Source organism: Salvelinus fontinalis, chromosome 8 (genome assembly GCF_029448725.1).
Source record: "Salvelinus fontinalis isolate EN_2023a chromosome 8, ASM2944872v1, whole genome shotgun sequence".
In the NCBI taxonomy this organism is placed as follows: Eukaryota; Metazoa; Chordata; class Actinopteri; order Salmoniformes; family Salmonidae; genus Salvelinus; species Salvelinus fontinalis.
Window position 1 is genome coordinate 24,179,911 of NC_074672.1, and position 8,179 is coordinate 24,188,089.

The 8,179-nt window shown below is 41.3% G+C and overlaps 1 pseudogene; it reads left to right on the forward strand.

The window, feature by feature from the left end:
* Positions 1-2,821: 2,821 nt before the first annotated feature.
* Positions 2,822-7,225, forward strand: LOC129860912 (lysosomal amino acid transporter 1 homolog; annotated as a pseudogene).
* The last annotated feature ends 954 nt before the right edge of the window (positions 7,226-8,179 follow it).

Sequence of the window (8,179 nt, forward strand, 5' to 3'; positions counted from 1 at the left end):
ATCAATTATACATAAGATAGTAGTCTCTCTAGACTAGAGTCTAGACAGACGGTTTGCCTCCCACAATGCCGGCTTAGGCTACACATCTGTACATAAAAAAGTATGTTTCGCGTAGAGGAAAGTTAGGAGTTGAGACATCCGGCATTCTTACTCACTTGTTGCCCTAGCACAGTGCTTATTTTTGAGAATAGCCATAGCTAGCTACTATAGTGATCCCCTTGAGAGTGCCTAATTTCAGTGCATCATTCAGATATAGCTTGCTAGCTAATGGGTTGGTTGTGCTAGAAAATATATAATTATGCTAGCTAATTGTTTCAAAGCACCTTCCAAATGTGAAAGTACAAGACAAAAAGGACACTTACCTAAACTGTTCCTTTATGTCCTCTTGGTTGTGAAGATAAAGTAGATAGTGAATCTCCTTACCAGAGACTTCCGCCCAAATGAGCAGTCCATGGGGGTCTAGAATGTGAAGTAAACACCTGACTGTGTTTTGGGTCACCACATAACCTGTTTGGAATCATTTAAGATGCATTAGTTTGTATCCATTAAGTGCCCCATGTCTGCCCAGTTAATAATGAAGGAAAAGCTAGCTACTGTTTTTTTTGCGTGTGCTGTAGAGCCGTCGATAACTCAACACAATGTAGGTAAACTAATGACAACACCATCTATATTGCTCAATAACACTAATATCTCCCAAAGCCTCAAATTGAGGAGAAAAATAACAGTTGATCAACTCAAGCAAACCGGACATAATGGACTCCCCATTATGCGCTCCCGAGTGGCGCAGCGGTCTAAGGCACTGCATACAGTCCCTGGTTCGAATCCAGGCTGTATCACATCCGGCTGTGATTGGCAGTCTCATAGGGCGGCACACAGGTTTGGCCGGGGTTAGCCGTCATTGTAAATAAGAATTTGTTCTTCACTGACTTGCCTAGTTAAATAAAGGTTCAATTTAAAAAAAAAAAAAACAATAATAATGGCAACATGTGCATGCCATGTAGCCTATGCTAACGTTTCAGCATAATAAAGGCTATTTCTCGTAATAATGTTCAACCTGATTATTTTGTAATAATGTAATCTTTCTCGTTATAACGTGATCTTTCTCATAATAACGAGATAATGGATTAGTCAAAGAGATTTTCGTCAGTTCAAATCTGGTAGCAGGACAAAATGTGATTCAGAGTCACCGAATATATTTTAAGTATTTTAATTAAACTCAATCGATAAATGGTAAATGCAATTTTCGTATATACGGGTTCACTGTATCACCACGCAGGGTAAAGCAGGGAACTGTGGAATGTACTCAAATAGCAGTTCTTATACTATGACAGCTTTAGTTCCAACTCGTCCAGTTGGCCTATCATAGTAGAGGCTGAGCGCGGTTCAAACTCTTGCTCCGCCTTTGGTGGCACCCGGACTTGTCCAAGTCCCTTAGTGCTTTCCTTTGTCCACATCTGGTTGCTGGGTAGATTAGCTCCGTCTTGTGTCTCCCCCTTGATTCTTCACTCAAACAATTCCTAATATGGTACTACTAATGCCCTAACCCCCCTGGTTGGCCTAGAGAGATGCACCCCTCCCCTCTCCAGATTGACCACAGCTTTTATGGCCTGTGTTGGTCAGTCATTACACACCTACATCTGTATTATTTGTGTGTGTGTGTAACAAAACAATATTAATCTTCAAACAATATGCTAGCAGGCTATAGTGCATAAACATAAATACTAACATTAGTTCATTATAATGAGTTATTGAATTATTTCATAACATGATTTTACAGTATCTCGTAATAATTATATACAAAGAAAATCTGAGTGGCAGCAATACGCCACCTTAAGACACCTTTATGGTCCTAATTTAACTTAAAATCGTATAGAACTTCGAAGTTAAATAGTTTGAGATGGTTATTTTGTGATATAGCTTGGAAACTTACAATTTAGCTGATTTGTTATTTAACCGAGGTCCCTTATTACATACATAATTGGGGGGGGGGGGGGGGGGGGGTCATGCCCCTGTGAAAAGTGATTGTATTAGTTTTTCGATCCGGTTTACCTTCCGTTCATGAGCCAGTCAGGTGTCCAGCTCTGGCCAACTGTCGACTCAAAACAGAAGTTAAGTACTGTAGGTTAAAGAGTACCCCATTCATAGACTCTGATTGCTTTAGCGCCTATTGATGATAGTATCTTCTGATTGAGGGTGTTTTGTTAAGAGCCCCGATGCTTGCTCGCACATTAACACAGGGTCGGAATTGTAGTTCAATGGAGGTAACACTGGGCGAATGTAACTGCCGAGAGCTGGTTAAAGGGCTACTTGGGCATTTTGGTAATAAGGTCATTTATTTACTTACCCAGAGTCAGATGAACTCATGGATACCATTTTTATGTCTGCGTGAGGAAGTTGCTAACTAGCTTTAAGGTAGACTTCCAGTCACTGCGCTAACGCTAGTTAGCGTTGGCTCGTAAAACTTCATACTGGACGCACAGACATACAATTGTATCCACGAGTTCATCTGACTGCGGAAATAGATAAATGGCCTCATTGCCAAGTATCCATTTAAGCACTTGGAGTAATGAGTAGGATTCTGTGTTTTCAGATGCAACAGAGATTGCTTTTGATAAAAACGCTTTATCTGCCTCCCCAATGAAAACTAGTTTGAAAATTCAAACATATTTTATGGAAAATATATGTTTCTAAATTATGCACTATACTGCCTCGTTAACATATTCGAGCGGCGCATATTTCGGTTTGATTTGAGAAAGGCGCTCCTCCTTGGCCGCTTTTGCTCGTTCACGGTGCACTGCGGCTCAGGTTAATAGAACTCCCTCAATCTGCCGTCTAGCTCCGCCTTTTCCCTGACGTTAGAGATCATCTTTCCAATCATAACTAGCTAGGTCACTCCGAACACAATTGTTTTTACGTCTATGCTTTTCTTCTTTATCTTTGCAAGCCAGTCGGTAAACAGACGTTGACTCCTGGACATACTTCAATAACTGGCCGATAATCAGGTAAGATCAGTATTTTGAATGTTCGACCGGCGTTACCTTGTTTTAGACGTTTGAATCAGCCACAACCTTGAGAAGGCAGCCGGCTAACAAGCAAGGAAACGTAAGCTAGTAACTTGTTTTATCGCCCAGCTGTAAACAGTCAGTCCATTCTTAGTACAAACCGAGGTCACTCGAGTCTGAATTCCATAGCAGATAGTAACATTTGAGACTGAGGTATAAAAAAAGTTTTGCCTACAGAAATAATAAGCACATATCTACCTATAATTTGTTGCTTATTTAGCTATTTTGTCTAACTTGTGCGTTTAACTCTTTCCTCTGTGCATAGAATGAGTCTGAATTTGGGGTCGGCTGATGGTGTCCTCACGCTGGTGTCCATTGGATGGAACACTGATGGAAACTTCAGCGCGGTGTGCCCAAATGGGTCAATATGGGTTTGGGAAGGGCTGCGGGAATGTGCCCAGGACGCCAGGGACATGGCCAGTGTAATCCTGGGTCTGTTGTCAATAATGTGCTTCATGGTCTCTTCTCTGCCGTAAGTCTTGATTGGGTTTACATTATTTCAGTCCATTTCTGACTTATGGACAACACAGTTACTCTTCCCATTATTATGTTCATGAATGCAGGCAGTACTACAACTCTTGTAAGAGTGGGAATATGGACAGTGCCTTGTCCATTTGGTTTCTGCTGCTGTGGCTGGGGGGGTGACTCCTGCAATGTTGTTGGCTCATTCTTAGCTGACCAACTGCCGCTACAGGTAAGTGACGGCTGTCTGGGTCAGTCAATATTGCTGAAATGGTTTAAAAATAATAGAAAACTGTTTTGGTGTCAGTCTAAAGTGAGAATAGGGAGAAACTGAAATTGTCAGCTCATCAAGATACTAATGTAAAGATGACATTTTAATATTCGGCATATAAGTATTCCCCTTGTCCACCCCACTGACATGTCTCTCTTCCCCCTTCTCTCATACAGACGTACACAGCAGTGTATTATGTCCTGGCTGACTTATTGATGCTGGGAATGTACTTTTACTATGTGGCTAAGAACAGGATGAATAACAGTGAGTTTGTTTTTGTCAAATTATCTGCGGTGAGATTTGTCAGTACTAAATCAAGGCCACTGGTCAGTGTACATTCCACCCATTGACTATTAATCGAGGGGCATTTGTGTGTATAACAGTTTTTCCAAAATTCAGTCCTTGAGTATTCCAAACAGTACACATTGTTGTAGCCCCAGACAAACTCACCTGATTCAACTCATTGAGGACTTGATGATTAGTTGACAAGTGGAATCAGGTGTGCTTGTCCTGGGCTACAACAAAAATGTGTACTGTTGGGAGTACTTGAGGACTGGAGTTGGGGAACACTGCAGTTTAACACACACACACACACGACAGGGTATGGCTTGTCCATGTTCTGCCGAATCAGCAAATGTTCTCTCCAAGACGCCTTTGTAAAAATGTCTCATTATGCCAAAAACCATTGCAGGTTGTTTTAATTGAATATAGGCGTACAGTTAACAGTTCAGTGAACCTAACATTTTAGCATTGGAATAGCTTCAGATTGGACTGTTCTGGTCTATACATAGATGCTCCCTAGGATTAGGCTAGTGTTGAGAAACACTGCTTGATTCTAGACCTTGTGATGGTAGAAGTCCCCAAACTTTGCTTTTTTAGTACACTACCAGATCAAAATTATTCTACATTAGTGTTGAATTTTTTCCACTCATTGTCCAATGTAAAAAAGGACCCAATACTGATGTCAGAAATACCGTGCATCACCACAACATTCTGTTCTGTATTTCCTTAATTTTGTGGCAGCTGATGATGCAGCGACTCATGGTTGCAGGAGTTTGCTGAGGCAGTGTCTTCCAAAAATGAAGACTAAGCCCATTCCCTCCCCTCTCCTCCCCTCTCCTCCCCTGCTCCCCTGCTCCCCTCCTCCCCTGCTCCCCTCCTCCCCTGCTCCCCTCCTCCCTGCTCCCCTCCTCCCTGCTCCCCTCCTCCCTGCTCCCCTCCTCCCTGCTCCCCTCCTCCCTGCTCCCCTCCCTTTCCTCAACCCAGGCTGGTCGGTCTTAAATGTGGTGGGTGTGGTCTATGTCCTGGGCTTCTCTGCCGGCCTCGTGGCCTTACCTACGTCCCAACAGGATGTGGTCCTCTCTGAGTTTAAAGGGCGGGCCTTGCTGTCAACAACTGTGGATGGTATTAAGGTGAAAAGTGGTCTTTAAGCAATCAGTGGATGCTAATGTAATTTGTGTTGATATGACACTGGCCCCTGGCTAAACATTATCTGTGACATGCAAACTTTTTTTTTTTGTGTGTCCAGGCTTTCAGCACCAAGGAGATCATTGGGTATATCATTGGCTCCATATCCTCAGTGCTCTACCTCTGCTCCAGACTGCCACAGATGCACACTAATGTGAGTCTGAAAAAGAGGAGTTGGGAAGGGTTGTTGAGTGAATGAGTACTGGGTAGGCTTCCTACCTGTAAAAGTGCTGCATGGATATTTTCTTTCTCTCATATTTTTCTATCTCTCTGTAGTATACGAGAAAGTCGACGGAGGGTGTGTCCTACTTCCTGTTTGCCCTGGTCATCCTGGGTAACACCATGTACGGCCTGAGTGTGCTGCTGAAGAACCCTGAGCAGGGCCAGGGAGAAGGAAGCTACATCATCCACCACCTGCCCTGGCTCGTCGGCAGCCTGGGCACCCTCTCTCTAGACCTGCTGGTATCCTTCTCATTACAATGCCTGCTGGGCCTCTGGTCTCTTCAATCACATGTGTACTTGTAACATTTAGTCTGCTTTGACTTAACACTTGGCTTCTGCTTTTGGCTCTGTCCTTGTATTACAATGACCGTAATGAACTTACTTGAAGGCAATTGGTTCAGGTTGGTTTGTGACTGGTATGATGTAAGTATTTACCTGTACATTATCCTATATTTAAGCCTGCAGTCTTTGGGATGCATTATATTTCCAGTGCCTTTTAATAAGAATGTTTTAATTTCAGAAACTTCTTGAATTCCCTTGACTCACAGTATCAGATCTCCATACAGTTCGTGATATACCACAATAATGCCCCTCTAGAGTTGGAATCGCAGCACGGTGAGAGAGCTGCTCTGCTGGACAAATGAAACTACTCCCTGGGTGCTGGATCTAGCAGTACAAACACTTATCCACACCAAATGGACTCTCAATTCACATTCCTAAACAGTTTTAGCAAACACAGGAAATCCCTTTCTTTAGATTTTATAGTTATTTATACGATCTGTGTGTTTAATGTTTTGAGAGACTCCACATTGTTCATTGGGCTGCAGCTGTAGTTTACTCTTCTTAATGGCTCTTAATCTTTTAGTGACAGACCGTTCCACCGTTACTCAAACACTTGTCGTTTGCTTTAAACCTGTTCTGACAATCATGACGCTACTTGTCACTACATGGAACCCTCTTGTGGTTGTATTGGAATAGTCTTGTTGTATTTCAGAAGTGACGATTTAACTAGAAATATTTTTTGCAGATCACTTCACCTGTCTTCTGAGTACACAAAGACATGGAAATCTTAGTGTCTTAATATGTTCATGCGGATTTATTGTAACTAAAGTGTTAATGTCTGAAGTACTGTACTTTTTAATTATATTTGATAATTTACATCAATTGCCTTGGGTGTATTCCAGTGACTCTATTTTTATTTATATATTTTTTTTGTGATAGCATAATTATTTCTACTTGGGATAAGTAAGGAGTTACATAGACTACCTATTGATGTGCCTATTAAGATTTCCAGGTGCTAAATGAGGTGAAAAGCAGACTGGATTACATTTTCCATGTGTCTTTTGTAAAAATGTTTTTTTTAAATGTTTGCTATGGTTTCAGATCTGGAGACTTGACCTGTTTGTTCGGTGTAAGCATATCTTGATGCTCACTAAAGATTTTTGGTGATGGAATGGTCCTGTTTTTCCTTTTCTTGGTCTGTTCTGTAAACACATGGTGGTGCACCACCGTCTACTGATATGCATAGCAAGGATTTGGGTGATTAAGATATTATCACATTGATAGTGTCTCATTCCCTACATACTAATACATTTTAGACCATTTAAAAAAAAAATGGTCCTAAAGAAATGATTTGCCGGAATGTGTATTTTATTTCATTTTCATAAATGTTTATTTATTTCTCACCCACATGCACAATGGGTTGCATAATAAATCAAGTTTTTAAATGAAACTGTGAAAATGGCTATGGAACTTTGATTACTTTCTCAGTATATCTAGCAAACTATTAATGTCATTTGCTGCCTTCCATATCCAATCCTATACTGTTTTTGACTGGATTTAAAGATTATATAATAAAATTCATAAAACATGGGAATTTCATATACAGTGCATTTGGAAAGTATTCAGACGCCTTCACTTCCACATTTTGTTACTTATTCTAAAATGTATCTATTTTGAATCAAGCTACACACAGTACCCCATAAAGACAAAGCAAAAACAAGTTTTTTTTTTTTAATTAAAATGTATTACAAATAATCTTATTTACTTAAGTATTCAAACCCTTTGCTATGAGACTTGAAATTGATCTCAGGTGCATCCTGTTTCCATTGATCATCCTTGAGATGTTTCTACAATTTGATTTGATTCTATTGATTGGACACGATTTGGAAAGACGCACACCTGTCTCACATTTCTGCAGTATTGAAGGTCCCTATGAACAGTGTGGCCTCCATCATTCTTAAATGAAAGACATTTGGAACCACCAAGACTCTTCCTAGAGCTGGCCAAACTGAACAATCGGGGCAGATGGGCCTTGTTCAGGGAGGTGACCATGAACCCGATGGTCATTTTGACAGGGCTCCAGAGTTCCTCTGTGGAGATGGGAGAACTTTCCAGAAGGACAACCATCTCTGCAACACACCAACAATCAGGTCTTTATGGTAGAGTGGCCTGACGGAAGCCACTCCTCAGTAAAAGGCACATGACAGTCCACTTGGAGTTTGCCAAGAGGCACCTAAAGGACTCAGACCATGAGAAACAAGATTCTCTGTTCTGATGAAACCAAGATTGAACTATTTGGTCTGAATGACAAGCGTCACATCTGGAGAAATTCCAGGCACCGCTCATCACCTGGCCAATACCATCTCTAAGTTGAAGCATGGTGGTGGCAGCATCATGCTGTGAGGATGTTTTT